General features: G+C 42.6%; 1 long non-coding RNA gene across 1 annotated transcript in view; it reads right to left on the reverse strand.

Annotated features, from left to right (window-relative positions):
• The window catches only part of LOC109298698, a 265275-nt gene that overhangs the window by 82698 nt on the left and 165170 nt on the right, over positions 1-17407 (reverse strand). The window lies entirely within an intron of this gene.

Consider the following 17407-nt stretch of genomic DNA (forward strand, 5'->3'; position numbering starts at 1 on the left):
GGGGGGGGGGGGGGGAAAAATCAATGCACCAAATTAACATGTTTTTATTTGAGATATAGTAATAGCAGCTTGTTTACTTGTTACCTAGCCAACAACACACTTTTCAATGTCTCAAAAACAAACAAACTGTGATCTAAGCTAGTGATATTTTGTGAATTTCTCTCTAGGAGCACACTTTCTTTTTCTTCCATCCAGCTGTCTCACTTATCCTGCTATACTCCAACTTATAAGGTCAGACTTCATATTGGTACCCATTTGTGGTCCTCCACTCCTGCTTACCTGATCCCTGACCCTTCTCCCTCACTTGCCTATCACACCTTTCCCATTTCTAAAATAAATGCTGGAAAGCTTCCCTGGACCCTGAGGACTCACTGGTGTAGGTTCTATCACTCTTTTCTTCTTATCTTAAAAGATATCTTAAAGGCTGTATTCATGGCCTCCAACCACCTGTACAGCCATGTCCATACCTCTGAGTTGTCAACAGTCAGTCATTTCAATGGGCTCTCTGTCCCATGTCCAAGACCTTATATCTTTAGGTCCTCCCACCCCACACACCCTTCCCCTGCCCCACACATTGTGGGGGCTGGGGCCTGCGGGCAGAAGGTAGTGGGTCGGGAGCGAGGGGCACCAAGCCAGGACTGGCCATCGATGCTTACAAATGGATCCTGGTACAAAAAATTTTGAGAACCACTAGTCAGTCTATTAGGGCAAATGAAGCCCGATCAGGTAACCCACCTTTGAGCTTCTCACTGCCCTGCTCCCGAAAGTCCAATACCAGGATTCCTCAGTACGCTGTCTCTCTTTCTCCCTTCTTGCAAGAGGGCTCAGTTCCTCCACAGCGCTTTCTCCTGCAGCTGTACACTCTGCTTTCCATTTCTCTGCCACCCCCTATCTTCTGAGCAAGTTCTTACCTCATTCTTCCCATTATCACCTGTGGACCATTACTCCCCTGTCCCCAGGTGTTAGTCTTTCTGATTATGAAATCATCCGTGGCTCCTTTCTTCCTCCCTGCTCTCTAGCTAGCATTGCTTATCTCACCAGTTTGCATACTGGCCCAGCAGCGGTTACAATGAATCTTATCCTGTTACAGGGGGAACAACTGTTCTGTATAGCAAATATCACTGAGTTAAAGTGAACAAACTGTTTTTCCAACCATTAGCCACCTTATTTGCCAGCATTCATCAATTACACCATTGCTTTTATGTTTTTGAATAAGGGCTGGTCTTCCTTGCAGGAAAGATTGTTAAACAGCATGCGTGAGTTGCAGGAGATACTTAATATTTATGACTAATAATATAAGTCAAATTACTGGTTATACCTTATAGTAATAGGATTGAAGGTCATTCATGTCCTATCACTAGCACTGGTTGGATTATTTTTCAAAGCAATTGGCCCAGCAAGAAGGCAATCTGCTGAGAAGCATTTAAAATGAATGACTCACAGTTCAGTCACTAAGGGAACTGTAGTATGGAAAAACCCATAGTTGTTTGCTTGGATGTCCTTCAAAATATTTAATCAGAGTTATAATTGGAACCCTCCAATAACAAACAGGAACTCCCCCCATAAAATTGTCAATCTCCAACACACTTGTTTCTAATCAATTACATTTTCATTCCCCTATAGTGTTAGTAAAATCCCAGATCCTTTTCATTCTTGACATACCATTTACTTTTCCCAGTTCTAATTTTTTAATAATTCATTAGCTTTGCCAAGAAGGAAAAATGTCAAGGAACATAAACACATTTGTTTGGCTGCACTCTCTGTTTGGGGAAAATATAATTATAGGCAAGAAGCCAGAAAGCATCGACTTTGGGTAAACTGTATTAATTCTGCAATGTCTGATAACTGTTATGAAAAGCCAAATAATCATAATGCATAATCATATGGGTAGCTGTCAGAATACAATGAAAGTAAGTACTGTACTTTCAGATATACACAAATTATCCATCTGTGTGAAAGATTTTTAAATTGCTCTATAACACTGCCGTCAAGCACAAGATAGTATATAACAATTGTAGTATGGTGTAGTATCTGTGGATAAGTGTCCTATAGTTATAATTTTTATTTATGTACTATAATAGTGATTTGTTTCTTTCATTTGTTGTTCTTTATTTTATGGAACAGGTCCTAAATTCCTCATACGAATTTGCAGTATATTGGTTATTTTAATTATTGCTTTAAATATAAGCATAGAAGTTTGGGCAGGAGTAAAAATGTTGTTGTTATTGATGAGTTATAGCTGTAGTTCTTAAATGATATATATAATCTGTACGCTCAAGGATCCCACAATAGGTCTCTTTAAAGTCTAGACACCATACTTTCTCTACCCCTGTGGTATGAAATGGTGACCAAATCTCTGATTCTGTCCATTATACTATGGGCTGAACCCCCATTCAGGGTCACTTGCCCTCCCAATATTTGTTGATTACATTTCTTTCCCATGTCCTTATAACAAAGTATTTAGCAGATTATACTAGGATCTGAGGGGCCACACTGTGAGCACTTTTGCTATGGTCTTGAACTGGCAACTTTTGGGCTGTCAACCACGTGTCTTAAAACTCATACCACCCCAGTCCCTGTTGATAACATGATACTGAAGAGAAAGGTCAGATATTTATCTTTGCCTATATATTCTTATCAGCTAATGCAGGGCTCTTTCCTGACTACGGTCTCACAGGTAGAAGCAGGTTGTCTCATGGCACAATAAAAGACTAGATTACATTTATGACCCCAACCTTATTATAAGACCTGCATGAAAGGATTTTTGTGTCAGTCTAGAGCTCCATGACATTACTGATGTCCTGGGTAAGAGTAAGATTTCTTTACATTTATGCTTAGAATTGGGGCATCATTTGATATCAGGGTGATGATGCACACCTTATTCCATAAATGTGGCACAAAAGATGGAATTTATTCAGTTTCCATAGCACCAATCTTTTTCTTCCTGTTGAGCTGAGGTATTTTCAACCCTACATCACTTTTGTGTTTCTTTTTTTCTATCTATTTCTATTTACTACCTATATTGTGTGGGGGAGAAAAGTTAATTTCTGTGCTGTCACCTAACCAGAATATTCCTAATCTTCCTGATATTATTTTTTCAGATGCATGTTGGCATTTTCTGTTTCCCAAATATGTCTTTATTAAAATTAATGCTGATTCCCATCACTTTAACTCATGTTTGATCCTTTGGCTATAAACTTCTAGTGAGGAATGTTTTAAAGACACATAAAGCAGTTTGCTCCTTATCTGTTGGGGATTGCCTACATAAGATTCATATGGCAAGTGAATTGCTGTTATAAAAGTAGTGGTATAACAATTTTCACATTAGTCCACTAGAGGGAGGAGGAAAGAGGATATTTTAGACTTAAAAAAAAATACAGGAACAGAAATGAAGCAGCAGTGCTGGAAAAGTTTTAGGAGTTTTATCAGCTTAAAAAAAGGCAAGCAATACTTATCACTGGATACATTTTTTTTAAGATTTTAATGTCACAAAAGAACCCACTTAAAAACTTTTTGCAAAGATTTACTAAAATACTCAGCCTGACACTGGTGTATTCTTCTGGAGATAAGCAGTATTGTAAAATCTGTGAGAGCTTTTGCTACCAATTCAAAATTCATCACTTTGGCATATTAAAGAAGGAACTCTATACCAGTAGATTATAGGATGACTGTTGGCTGCTATTGTGCTACAGCCATAAAAAGGGCAAATGCAATCCTTGGATATATCTTAAGAACCGTTTCCAGTAGAAGTCAGGGCAGAGTGGCACCTTATAGACTAATTCAGAAAGGAAAAAGCAACATCTTACTTCATAAACTGCATAGCATCTGATGAACTAAGCTGTTTTTTAAGAAAGGTTATGCCTCTCTCAGTTTGTTAGTTTATACAATATAACCTCATAAATCTGGCATGCTCAAGACCAAACCCCTGCCGGAAACTTCAAAATTTCAGATTTTTTAAACTAGACTGGTGGCCAGTCATGAAGTGGGGGGGAGGTAGTAGCAGCCAGTCCTGGATCAGCAGCCACACGCAGAGTGGGGTGGTGGATGGCGGCAACAGCCACCGCATATATGTTTCCCCCTCCATGTCCAGGGGAGGCTGGGGGGAGTAGCGGCTGGTCCTGGAGCAGCAGCCACACGCAAAGTGGCAGTACAGGGTGGTGGATGGCAGTGGCAGCTGCCGCATGTAAGCTTCCCCCTCCACATCCAGGGGAGCAGAGGAGGAAGCTTAAAAGGTGCCGGATTTTCGAGAATTCTGGATTTTTGATATCCAGATTTATGAGGTTATACTGTAATATGGGTGGGCAGTTACTTGGGCCCACAGGCCACTTAAGAAGTTAGGTGAGCTGGGTCAGCCCTCCTCCCCACACAGCAGCTCAAACTCTCCAAGTGGCTCTTCTCCACACTCAGCTGAGTGACTGGCATGGGGCGGCAGGCAGAGAGCAACATCCAGGAGCAGGATGGGTATGCGGGGCTGGGTCAGAATTGTGGGGTGGTGAGGGGCTGGGACTGGGGCCAGAGCTGTGATCTGCTCTTTGCATGCCCCTGCCCATGGAACTCATTCCCATCTCAGGGCCATGCAGGCAGCAAGTGATGGCTCTGCCCCAGCCAATCCTGCCCCATGATACAGATTTTGCCCACCCATCCCACTCCTGAGCACTGGTCCCTGCCTGCCTGCAGCCCCATCCCAACCACCTGGCTATGCACCTTGCCTGCATGGGTCCCACCCCTGGTGGTGGGTGGGACAGACGGGCCAGGGGCAAGCAGGTCTGGGTCCAGCAGTGGTGGCAGCCAGAAAGAGCTGCTGCTGCCAGGGTTGGTGGGAAGTAAGTCCAGCCACCATGTTGCTTGAGCTCCACTGCTTGCCTGGAGGTGGTAGGACTGGCTGCATGTGCCACTGCCTGAGCTACCCCCTGTGTCTGGGCTGGGCAGAACTTAGGGACTCACCATTCGCTGGACAAAATCCTTTGGTGGGCCATATTTTGCCCACCCCGGTCTATAAGGTGCCATCCTACCCTGACTTCAGACTAACTACCTCTGTTTACAGTACAGATATTGAAGTGCTAATTCTTCTGGATATGATATTAATATAACCTAATTTTGCAAAACTGTGTAGAATACTAGCTACCAACATTCAAAAAAAATTCAAACTGAAACAAATGTAGAGGAAGTGTATCAGATACAGGGCTTGATAGCATTTTGCCATCCCAAGCCGGAGCTTGAAACCTGACTTCCTGCTGCAGACTGCATATCTCTGTCCCCTGGAGAGCTCAGGTAGTCTGCCTTTGCCCTTTCCTGCAGATACCCAGAAGAGAATGCTATGGAGGGGATAGACAGCTCAGTGAAGCTCTATGCCACTTGACCCCCATGCTGGCCTTTGTTGGGTTGGATTGGGTTGAACCCTTTCAGGCCAAATCCAGCCCATGGGCCTTAGGTTGCAAAACCCATACTGGAAAGATCAGGAGAATGGATGTTACACAAATTGCCAATTGCTCAAATCATGAGTGAGACTTTATAAAGGAGGATAAGGCCAGGTGCCGCGTTTATGGATTACATGAGTTAGACATAGAGGTTTGGGCACACCATTCATACAAACACACACCAATCTTCATACACATCATTACACACATGCATACACAAACCAACCATTTCATCCACGCATACACCAGATATAGTTACCAGCAATAGTTGCTCAATATCAGCTCAGGGTAGCCAACCCAGGCTTATTGGAGTAGATGATGATGATTTGAAGATAACAGCTGGAGCGGGGTGAACAGATACATCTGTGCTCCAATGAAACAGCAGTAGAGAAAGAGACTCTCCCAACTTGACATTTTCAAAGTGTTCTTTTATAGGGATTGGCATCCTTTGTGTCAGTGCTTTGGGGTTTTTCCATAGCCACCTTCTGTTTTTGCGGTTGTTCTTCTTTTGCCTTCAGCTTATCTTAGCCTTGGAGTGTTCTTGTTGCCTATCTGGTAGAATTTCTTCTTCTGTTAATTCCTTTGTGCCCTCAAGCTTCAAAGGGATTCCTCAGCCATGTGTTAGTTAGTTACTGGCTGGTAACTTACATTTTGCATCTTGTTGCTTATATAAACAGTTAAATCTTTTTCTCCCATCTTTATGCCAGTCTCTCACCATTCATCCTTTTACACACACTCATAAATAAAGGCTATGCAGAGTTCATTCACTTAAGTCAAGCAGAAGGATACAAAATTAAGTTTTCAAGTTGCTTACAGGACAAAACTAACATGGTTATATTTTACTATTATTACACTCTATGTTAGCATCAGCTACATTAGTTCAGTTCATGCTACATGGAGACGCTATCATAAGGAATCTAACAGTTTGGGCTTGTTTGGTCTAAGGAAGTGAAAGCTGAAAATATTTACAATTGATGTCTGTGGGTGCATCTCCCTGTGTGTCACCGTTTACACATTCACCTGTATTAGGGTGCACTGAACTAATTAGCTCCTTTGTATCATATAATCATAGAAAATTAGAGTTGGAAGAGCCTTCAGGAGGTCATCTAGTCCAACCTCCTGCTCAAAGCAGATCCATCCTCAACTAGATCATTCCAGCCAAGGTTTTGTCTAGCCAGGTCTCAAAAATCTCTAAGGATGGAGGTTTCACAACTTCTCTGAGTAACCTGTTCCAGTGTTTTACTTCCCTCTTAGTGAGGAAGCATTTGCTAATATCTAGTCTAAACTTCCCTTGGTGCAACTTGAGATCATTACTCCTTGTTCTGTTATCTGCTCCCTCTGAGAACAGTCTAGACCAGGGGTAGGCAATTATTTCAGCTGGAGGAGTACATAACAAGTTTTGGTGAGCTGTCAAGGGCTGCAAGGGTAGCCCTGCCCCTTGAGAGAGAACCTGCCCCCTGGTCACCATCCTGGCACAGGAAGTCCTACCCCTAGGACCTTTGCCACCATAAGACCCTCTCCTTCCCACTGGAAGTGCTTGTTTTGGAAAGGGGGTTTACCATCTTGGAACCAGAAAAAAAAAACAAATTATATACTAAAAAAAATCCATGATAAAATATTTTAATTTAAAAAATTTTTGTCCTGCTTTGTATGTGTTTGTGTCATGTGAGAGCATAATCACTCAAAATGAAGTCTTACTCTTGTATATTGGGGTGGAAGATGTGGTGGGGTATGGGAGGGTGGATATAGGGTTTGTGGGGGGTTGTGAGTGTGTGTATGTGGGTATATGTGTTTGTGGCATGTGGGGAGGGTATGGATGTGTACGTGAGATTGTGGAGGGGTGGATAGGTGTGGGGGCATGGGTAGGTGTGTGGGGGGGGAGGTAAGCATGTGGGTGTTCGGGGATGTATGGGGTTAGTGGGGGGCTTTGGGTGTGTGGAGAGAGAGGGAGGGTGGCTGGGGAGGTGTGGGTATCAGGTGTGCATGTGTTTGGTGGCAGTTGAGTGGGACCCCCTACAAACACACCTTCCAGTGCATACAGCCCCTGTCTGCCAGCGACAGCAGGAGGCAGTAAGCCCTCAGGGAGCTCATGGCCCGCCGCAGGCCAAACCCCAGGACTGCACATGGCCAGACCACTGCCTCCGTCATACAGGCTTCACATGCCTGAGCCTCATACCACCAGAGGGAGCAATGCACAATAAAGCTGGTGGTGCAGCTCACGGGGCTCAGCTCCCAGCAGGAACTGGGGCAGAGTCAGCCTGGCTCCATAGCGCAGAGCTCCCCATCATTCTTCATAACCTGTGTAACCCGGGCAGTACTCCAAGAGGCACCCCCTCTCCAGTTGAAGGGATCAAAGCAGGTGCACAAGCACTGTGGGAGGTGTAGGGACTCTCCTCCCCCTATAGAGCAGAGCCAGATCACTAATGGGGACTTAACCATATACCTTTTATTGAGAGAACAGTACTGGGAACATAACAGGCATAAACCAGGGGATATAGGGGACACTACAATGCCCCGAAGGGGCAGGATTCAGCAAAGGTTAGACACTTACAATCATAGACATATTCATCCAGTTGACAAAAGACAGGGTTAACTAAATATAAAACACAAACAGCACAAGAAACAATACTGGTTGGCAAAATATAAAAGGCACAAAATACAAAGTGTCAAATAACAAGGAGTATAGGGCCTAGGTACCTGGAGGGGGAGAACGTGGGGAAACACAATGAACCCTGAATTGGTAAGCACCCACCTACAGGTCAGATGAAATCACTTGGCAGGCCAGATCTGGCTGTATTTGTAGGAACCCACCTGCAGGTCAGATGAAATCACCTGGCAGGCCATATTTTGCTCACTCTTGGTCTAGATCCATTCTCTTTGGAACCACCCTTCAGGTAGCTGAAGGCTGCTATTAAATCCCCTCTTCTCTAGGGTAAAGAAACCCAGTTCCCTCAGCTTCTCCTCACAAGTCATGTGCCCCAGCCCCCTAACCATTTCATTGCCTTCTGTAACAGGAGGGGCATTCTAAGGTTGCCGTGCTCTCTCCTAGTTTCCCTCTGTACCATGCCAAGCTGCCTACAACCACCCTTGAATCTCACCCACCATGTCTTTGGTCTTATATATATATATACATATATATTATAGAGAGGCTGCCTTTCGTCCTCTAGGCCACGGTTCTTCCGCTATCGCTAGTCCCATTTCTTATTATGGGCTATGCATGGCTCCAACCACCCCCATACCACACCCCAAGCCTCACAGATGTACCAAATGTTCTTCGGTCTTACTTTATACTTCACTGTCACTTGGGCCCTCCGCAGCCCTATCTCTCTCTCTGCCTCCCTGGGTGCTCAGCCTCTCCACAGCCCTGTCTCTCTCTGCACCTCCCTGGGTGCTCATGTTGCTGACCCCTTCTCTGGGGCTCCTCACTGCCCCCTTCTCTGGGGCTGGGGTTCCCACACCACCGTGGATCCCCTATGAGGCCTCCTCCAACCCCTAATAGCCTCACCCAAACCTCCTGTGTAAACAGCAAACACAAAACATAAGACCCTGGGCTATGTTTTAAATTCTAGCTGCTTAGCTGTAACATCATTCAAGCCACCCCAAGGGTGCTCCGTCTCTCCCCCAGTATCAGCCTGCTCGTGCAGTCCAGCCTCTCCTCTTCACTTACTTAGGCAGAGCTCCTTCCCCCTTAGTGGCCAGCAGCCAACTGCCTGCCTGGCCTCCTCCCTGGGGTTTAAATGGGAGCCAGTCCCTGCCCCTTCCAGTCAGCTGACCACTAGCAGGTGTGGGTCACTGGCTCCCTCTAGTTGCCCCAGCAACTGGCACCTGAAGAGTTATCCTGGCTCTCCAAGTAGCAGGCACCTTAGTGCCCTGCTACACCCTTCCTTGGACTCTCTCCAATTTTTCTAAATCCTTTCTGTAATGCGGGGCCCAAAGCTGGACACAATACTCAAGATGTGGCCTCACTAGTGCTGACGAGAGGGGAATAATCAGTTCCCTCAGCGTGCTGGATAATGCAGCCCCGTATGTTATTAGCCTTCTTCGCAACACTGTTAACTCATCTTCAGGCACTGTTCACTGTAACCCCCAGGTCCTTTTCTGCAGAGCTGTTGCTTAGCTAGTTAGTCCCCAGCCTGTACTTGTGCATGGCATTGTTCCATCATATGTGCAGGACTTTGCACTTGTCCTTATTGAACTTTCATGAGATTTCTTTTGGTCCAATCCTCCAATTTGTTGAGGTCTCTCTGACTCCTAGCCCTACACTCCAGCATATCTACTATTCCCCCCAGCTTGGTGTCATCTTCAGACTTGCTGAGAGTGCACACCATGCCACCTTCCAGGTCACTGATGAAGATACTGAACAAAACCTGGGGCACTCCACTTGATACCAGCTGCCAACTAGACATCAAACCATTGACTACTACCCTCTGAGCCTAATTATCCAGGCAGTTTTCTATCCACCTGTTACCAAATTTGCCCATCACTTTGGGGTGTGCTTGTTTATTAGGGGTACATTTCTGGAGTCTCTGTAATTCTATCAATGTGCTGCTTGCATTACTTGTGTTTCTATATGGAGGTGTACCACTTCCTTCTGCAAGTCCTCAGTGGAGCTATCTTGCAGGAATCAGGGTCAATGGGGCTGAGTTCCTCCAACGACTGAATCAGTCAAACATATATACATACACAGATTAACAGGACATGCCTGAGCCAGGCTGGAATATTCAGAATTGACAGGCTGACAACCTCATGTGCCTTGAACTCAGTTCATCCCTTATTTCAGCAGGACAATAATAAATGCAGTTAGATACACATACACACATGCTAACAGAGTATGCCTGAGCAGGCTGGGTCTGACCAGCACTTTCATCTGATACCCTCATGCGCCTCAAAACTCAGCACATCCCAATCTCTTGTCACAATGGTCCTAGTAGTAACTCCCTTGGTGAGCAGACCACACTGTAGTATTGGGTATTACAGGGATCTTTGGTTTATGTAAAAGAAGCATTGCTGCAGAGCAAATGGGGAGGTCAAGGGGAAGAAAGAGTAACTGATGTTCAGAGAGAGAGTATAGCAACCAGCTTGACCCTAAAAGTTATTTATTGCCAGGTAGATGAATTTATGATGATACTAGTAGTAATAGCCATACAAGAGAGATGAATAAAACAGTTACAATATTACATAGATTCAATTAAGTATTTGAGGAAGTCTAGCTCAAATTTGATTAGCAAAAGGCAGGTTTAGAAAACTGTGTCTGGAGCAAGAGAGTAAAAGTCAGGTTCCTGGAGTCAGAGAGAGAGGGGGAGAGAGAGAGAGAGAGAGTTGGGATCTCACCACTCAGCAAAGCCTGAACCAGTCGAGGTTCCCAGGTGTTTGTTGGAGCTTGCAGACAGGCAGAGATGTGAGCACGATCAATGGAGGGATTCCAGGCAGAAAAGGGGTGGAACTGGTGCAGCTTTGGGATCCAAGCACCAGGACAGAAACTTAAGCTTGGGTAGGGGTTTTTGTAGAGAACTAAAAATGGCTCAAGGGAGAACACTAGGTTTGTTTATGGGTAAACGATAGCTCACATGCTGGATAGTACAACCTGATCACTCCTGGCTATGGATGGCATTACTGCGAAGGAGCTCACAATACAGATAGGCAGATTCAGTGTTTTGGGTACCAATAAAGGAGTCATAACTAGAATTAGTCTGATAAATGCTGAGCTGGTTGTGTGCAGACCTGGGTTGAACCTGGGTTGATTAGCATTTAGAGCAGAGATCCCCCATCATGCAGTGCTCCCCTGCTTCTCTTGTCCCAGAATTCAGTGCAGTCCTTGCCTTAGAACCTGTGTTCTCCATTCTGAATGTTAATGAAGGTGCAATCCTGCCCCATCTTCCACTTAAATGTGTTGTCATCCAGTTCCATCTCTGATGCAAATGAGACCAGGAGCATTGCTTCACTCTTATTGCCCTTGTCCGGAGGGCTTTAAGTGCATCTCCCATTGTCTCTTCCTTGTCTTTTGTAAGTCCTTCCTCTAATCAGTTCTTGTTCAGGGGTGGCGAGTCCTTTGTGAGTCAGACAGGCTGCATCCTGTGCCAGGGTTCCCCCAAGAACATAGAGCTGACAGGTAACACATCTTATAGTTCATTTATCCAATGAACCCATACTTCCTTAGCTTCCTTGCAAAGTCTGGGACAGGTACAATCCTACACCAGAGTATTTACATGTGTGAAAACACACATGTAAATGGTGACTGGGGATGGCTGGGGCATGAGGGTGCTTCTGTACAGGCGCTGGCTGCTAGCTAGCCCTGCACTGTAGCACCCTCATGCCCCAGCCTGTCCCTCTGCAGCACATTGAGCTGGAGTGGGGAGGAGCAGCCCCAGGCCTCCCCCAGACCCAGCCCTCCCCCAGGTTTCCTGCCAGCTGGGGTGGCTCCATCCCAGGTCAATGTGCTTCAGTCCCTGATGCACATGTAAATGCTGTACCTGGGAGGAATAAACTACAGCATGAACTGTACCCAAGTTTATTGCCACATGCTAATTAAACATGTATTTGTAACCTGTGTCAAGGGAATAAACACAAGGGAGGAAAAAAGGCTGTTTAAGCTGCAGCACAATGATGATATAAGAACAAATATGAATCGGCTTCCTATGAATAAATAGGCCAGAAATGAGAAGGATGTTTTTAACCATCGGAGCAGTGATGTTTTGCAACAGTCTTCTAACTGAAGTTGTGAGGACAAAAAAACCAGATGCTTCTTAGGTGAAGCTCCCTAAATTCATGACAGGGAACTAAATTAAAAAAACTAGAAGGAACTTACAGGGTCAGTGGTCTCACAATACTCCCAAGTTATAATAAAAGTCAGCTGATTTTCAGTAAAAGACTTAGGCACCAAAATATCTTTGAGGATCTGGACCAGTCTTCTGCCAGTTTTCCTGTCCAGAAGAATCAGCAGATATGGTGATAGATATGCTGTTGACTGTTAAGCTGCAGTAACCCCATAAGTGAAGGAATTGCTTACAACCCAGAGTGAAATGTTAGTTGTGACATGTGCTGTCTGCTTGTGGGTTTGTCTTTCCCTGTTCTCATGCCCAGAACAATCTTCTCTTCCTTCTTGTCCCTGAAGGACCTTATCTCTGAGTCCAATATTGCTGGTGAGTAGAAATTAAGTGAAATATTGTATCCTTGGTTTTCTAATGGCTGTCATAACCAAATATGGATGTTCCTGAAAGGTCTGGACATTTTTTCACTGAACATGTTCTTGCTTACTCTTTGTCATCTACCTCCTAAACTATAGACAGACAGGTGATTACTGAAGCTTAGTCTAGCTGTACTTTACTTTAAAACCATCCCATGCATATATAGTGTGAATTTTAAAGTGGTACAGAGATATTTTTTCCTTAAAATGCGACTTCTCTTTAAACTTTAATGTCACCTTTAATTGCAAGTAATAAGTTGAGCTGACCAAAAATAAATTTGCCAGATATTGTTTCCATTCTCTTAAAAAAAAAAAAAAAAAAACAGCCACTTTTGCTAAAAGGAGAATCTTATCCATAACATTTTGAATGACTACTTAATGACTACTTGAAGGCAGTCAGCAGCACAATAGTAATAGAAAACTAATTTAGTCATAAATGACAAACAAGAACTTCACTAATAGAAAATTCAGTCCATATTTATGAGGATACACCCTTTTAATACTTGTGTCGCCTATACATGTATATTAAATTATGTCAGATGATGTTATATCCCTAATTGTTTTTAGAGTACCTCCAGGTCTTTATAGGAATGTTCTCTTATTGGCTAGTTCATTTGATTAGTGTTATAGACACTTTAAATATTCAATTTGCTTTAGAATAGGTTGGTTGGAGAAAGGGGGCTATTTATCCACAAGAGGGTGCTAATGCTCTTTTTTTAGCCTATATAACATAGAAGACTTAATCTTATATACATCAAAGGTAACTGGCATGATTAGTTTACAGCTTAACATAAATTTAATCTATAGCTAATGTCTTAATGATAAACAAGAGGACTAAGGACTCAGAAAAAGCCTGCAACATGATAGGTGATAGTAGTAGAAGACAAACCTTCATGGTTGATAAAAGACATAGTGTACAGCTTCTTAATAGGATCAGGCATTAATCATTTAATTTTAAATGAGAACTTCTGGACTTTTCTCAAACTGTTCATTAGCTCTTGTGTTACACAAGATTTCTACAATAAAGTTTTGTTCAAACCTGAATCCCACTGAGCTGAAGGTGACATTTATTCCACTGTGGCGGTGGCAACTGTTGATCCTCCTGGATCATGGCGTATGTATGTGGGCCACCCAGACCTTCAATGCATATGCCTGGACAGGAATTTTTTGGAGGAGTGGAGGCTGCCCAGACCTGCCATCCTCCCTTTAGCATATAGTTTCTCAACCTGTGGTACATGTACCCTTGGGGGTACGTGAGACACAGGCAGGTACTTCAACTCTCTCTCTCTCTCTCTCTCTCTATCTCTATCTCACCCTCTTTTCCTCTCTCTCTCACCCCTTCTTCCTCTCAAAACTATGGCAAAAATTTGGTGCACCACACATTCTGTGACACTTTAAATTCCTCAAAACTATGGAAAAAAATTCCCCAGTAATAATTTGGCGTACCACGCTTTGCACGGCAGTGGGTTCAGCCCTCCTAGCTTGGCCCGCATCACCTCTACCCCAGATACATACTTAAGTTGTGCACCCTGGTGTAAAAAATGGCAACCCTACCCACACCAGGTCAGACATCTGTCATATCATGGCCTTGTATACACAGCCATTCCAACATATGGCACACTTTAGTCTGTAAATATAAAATCCCCTGGAAAATTGAGTGTTGGGATACTTATTAACATTTTCAGAAGTTAGGGGGTACTTGCTACTTAAAAGGTTGAGAAACACTGCTTTAGGACACTGAGACAGAAACAAAAGACCAGACTGAGTCCAGATGTCTGGTGCCTCCATGGCTGTAGTTGTATAAGCATCTGGGAATTGAAGCCAGGTCTACTGTGTGGTAGACAAGGAGTCTACCACTGAACCACAGGCGACTCCATTACACTGTACAGTATGAGAACGAAAGCTGATTGGGAAGTATTTTTGTCTCCATGAAAAACTTGATGAAGATGCGCTATTTCTTCAAATGCTTTTAAAGGCAATACATATTTATTCTTTGCTTTTAAAAGCAAATAAAGTCAAAAATGGATTTTTCCAAAGTATTTCTATTTGCATGAAAAATAGTTTTTGTGAGGGGGGACAAGGTTTTTGTAGAGTTGGTTAGAAATTATTTTTTTGAAACTATCTGAAGACTGAGACCAATGACCTCTACATCTGTGAGATACCTAGTAAGAGGTGATGGGAAATCTTGATGGTTTCAAATCATCATTGTTTTCCCAAGGAAGATGCCAGGGTTTGGGTAATGGAAATTTGGAAGTCACAGGGGAAAACCCAGTGAAAAGGGACTTTTCTATTGTTCTGATTTATTGGTTTACTGAGTGGATTTGTTGCCAGTTTATGACTGTTCAAAATTGCTGCCTGGCTCAGTTTATTTGTTGTCTCTGCATACTGATTTAATGATACTTGGCTGGCTAAGGTAATATGTTAATGCATTACCTTTATATTTGAATTGAATGCCACCAGATGGTCATAAGTATATTATTGCAGGCCTAATTAATTTTCAGGGTATCTATATTGTCTTCTATGGATTTTCTATTTTTATTGTCTAAATCTCAATAGAGAAAATAAATAATTCCTTTATATGGTTTATTTTTCCATTACACCACATCTGTTAAGCCTAAACATTTAATAGATCTGGGCCTCAGAAGCCTTACCATATTAAAGTACCTAAGGTGCAAAAATAATTGACTGCAGTAGAGAAAAAATAGTGTATAACTATTGAAGTCACAGTGCTCTATAGCAGGCTTTAAAGGTTTTTGGAGGAGGTGAGCACACAGCTATTGTGATTATTAAGGGTTTTTTCCAGCACCAAAGAACATGGAATAAAGTCTGGCATCTACAGAGTGGGATGAAGGAGACAAAGGGAAAGTTTAAGAGTAGAGTACTGAAAAAACACAGACTGCAGCAGGAGATGTAGACAGGGGTATCATAAGAAGATCTCAACTTTTGCACAGATGGAACAGTTTCCTGGAAAAAAAAATCTTTTGAAGTATATACCAAAGTTTTAAATTCCATTATGTACAAATTCTTTCAATCTATTAGTCAAAGCAATGCATCCTACAACCAGTGGTTCTCAACCTTTTTTAGACTCAAGGCACCCCTTGTTAGACTGAAGACACCCCTCGGAAAATGCCAGCTCTTAGTTTTCACTCACTTTTTCAATAACATAATCAAGCAATTCTTCTGTAGTAAAAAACTCAGAACGACCACAACAGGCCAGAATGTGTCTAGCTCTGGATTCCTATTTGAAATCTCTGGGTTTACTTTGAGAATTGTGTTTGTATGCCACAGCACCATGGTTGAGAATCACTGATTTATCAATTTCAAATTACAGAAAAGCTCTTAATCTGTTAATTCTCTAAAGCTGCAATTTCATGAGAATTTTTCCTCATGTACTCCTGTATTCAACATCATAGACTATATCAATAATAAATGTCAATTTAAATTTCCTACTTCTTGGTATTACAAGTTAAACCTTGAAATAAAAGCCTATCATATATTCTTACTGTATACAAGGAGAGGAAATAAGTCTAGAAGCCTAAACACTATCTGGTAATTAGGTACAACATAGTTTCTTCCAGTGTTTGACTTAAATTTCATAGAATCATAGAAAAATTGGGTTGGAAGGAACCTCAGGTGGTCATCAAATCCAACCCCCTGCTCAAAGCAGGACCAGCCCCAATTAGATCATTCCAGCCAGGAGCTGGAATTTCCCCTGGAGCTTCAGATTTCACTCTGAAACTTCCATCTTTTATATTTTTAAGCCATCATTTGAACATAATATAAAAAGTTAACACACCTGAATAGCATAATTATTGAACATCTTCTCCGACCAAAAAATTTCAATGTTTAAATGTATACATGTTTCGAGACCATTTCCCTTGCAGCCTATCAAGTAATGAAGTAATGTTACTAAATTTTTTTTGGAGCTTTGTTTTGTTTTGAAGTGATGCACTCCAGCGTGATAATTTTTCCAGATTCTGTTGTCATCTCTTTCTCCCCAACATATTGCCTGATTAATCCAGCATTTTGCTTTTTTAAAAAAACAGATAAAAACCAAAAAAAACCATGTAGGGACATTTTACGAGCCGTGAAAACAGTGTGTTCAGGAAGTTAGCTTATAGAGTGAAGGTCCATGGTACTTGGAACACTGCTTACTACACAAATAAACGTTTATCTCATCTGTCCCATACTCATCATTGGTGTTAAAGCTCAGATCCAAAAAGCATGCCTACCTCCTATTTTGGGCAGAATCTGAGGTTTACTGTCTAACAGTAGTCCTTCCACTAATTTGTGAGAAAACAATGTATTTTTTCCTATATAGCTTAACTAAACAAAGTCCTTATAAAATTTGGTAAAGAAAAATGTATTAAAAAACTATTTGTCTGGCCTGGACAAAGCACTGATCACATTTGTTTTCTGCTACAGCAATACAGAAAGCTAGTTTTAAAACATATCCACCATTTAACAATAGACTCATTTCCATGGCTTGACCTTGTATGTGTAGCTTTGTGCAAATTTTTATTGCCAGTTGAAAACTCTTACATGCTGGAAATGCTAATGAAAATGCCAAGAAACAGTGACTTATGGCTTGTAATACAGTTGTCATAAAAGAGGATAACTTCTGGCTAGTAACACAAAAACATTTTATTTCACTGGGAAGTAATGTACAGATGCTTGTTAAAACACATGCTGTACCTTCCAATTTTATTCTGACCTGACACCCTGCCTAATTCTCTACTATTTATGCGGCAAATAAGACTGTAGTGGTGGCTACCATAGATATTGAGCACAGCTTCCTGAAGCAAAT

Source organism: Gavialis gangeticus, unplaced genomic scaffold (genome assembly GCF_001723915.1).
Source record: "Gavialis gangeticus isolate Ggan-Ray unplaced genomic scaffold, GavGan_comp1, whole genome shotgun sequence".
Taxonomy (NCBI): Eukaryota; Metazoa; Chordata; order Crocodylia; family Gavialidae; genus Gavialis; species Gavialis gangeticus.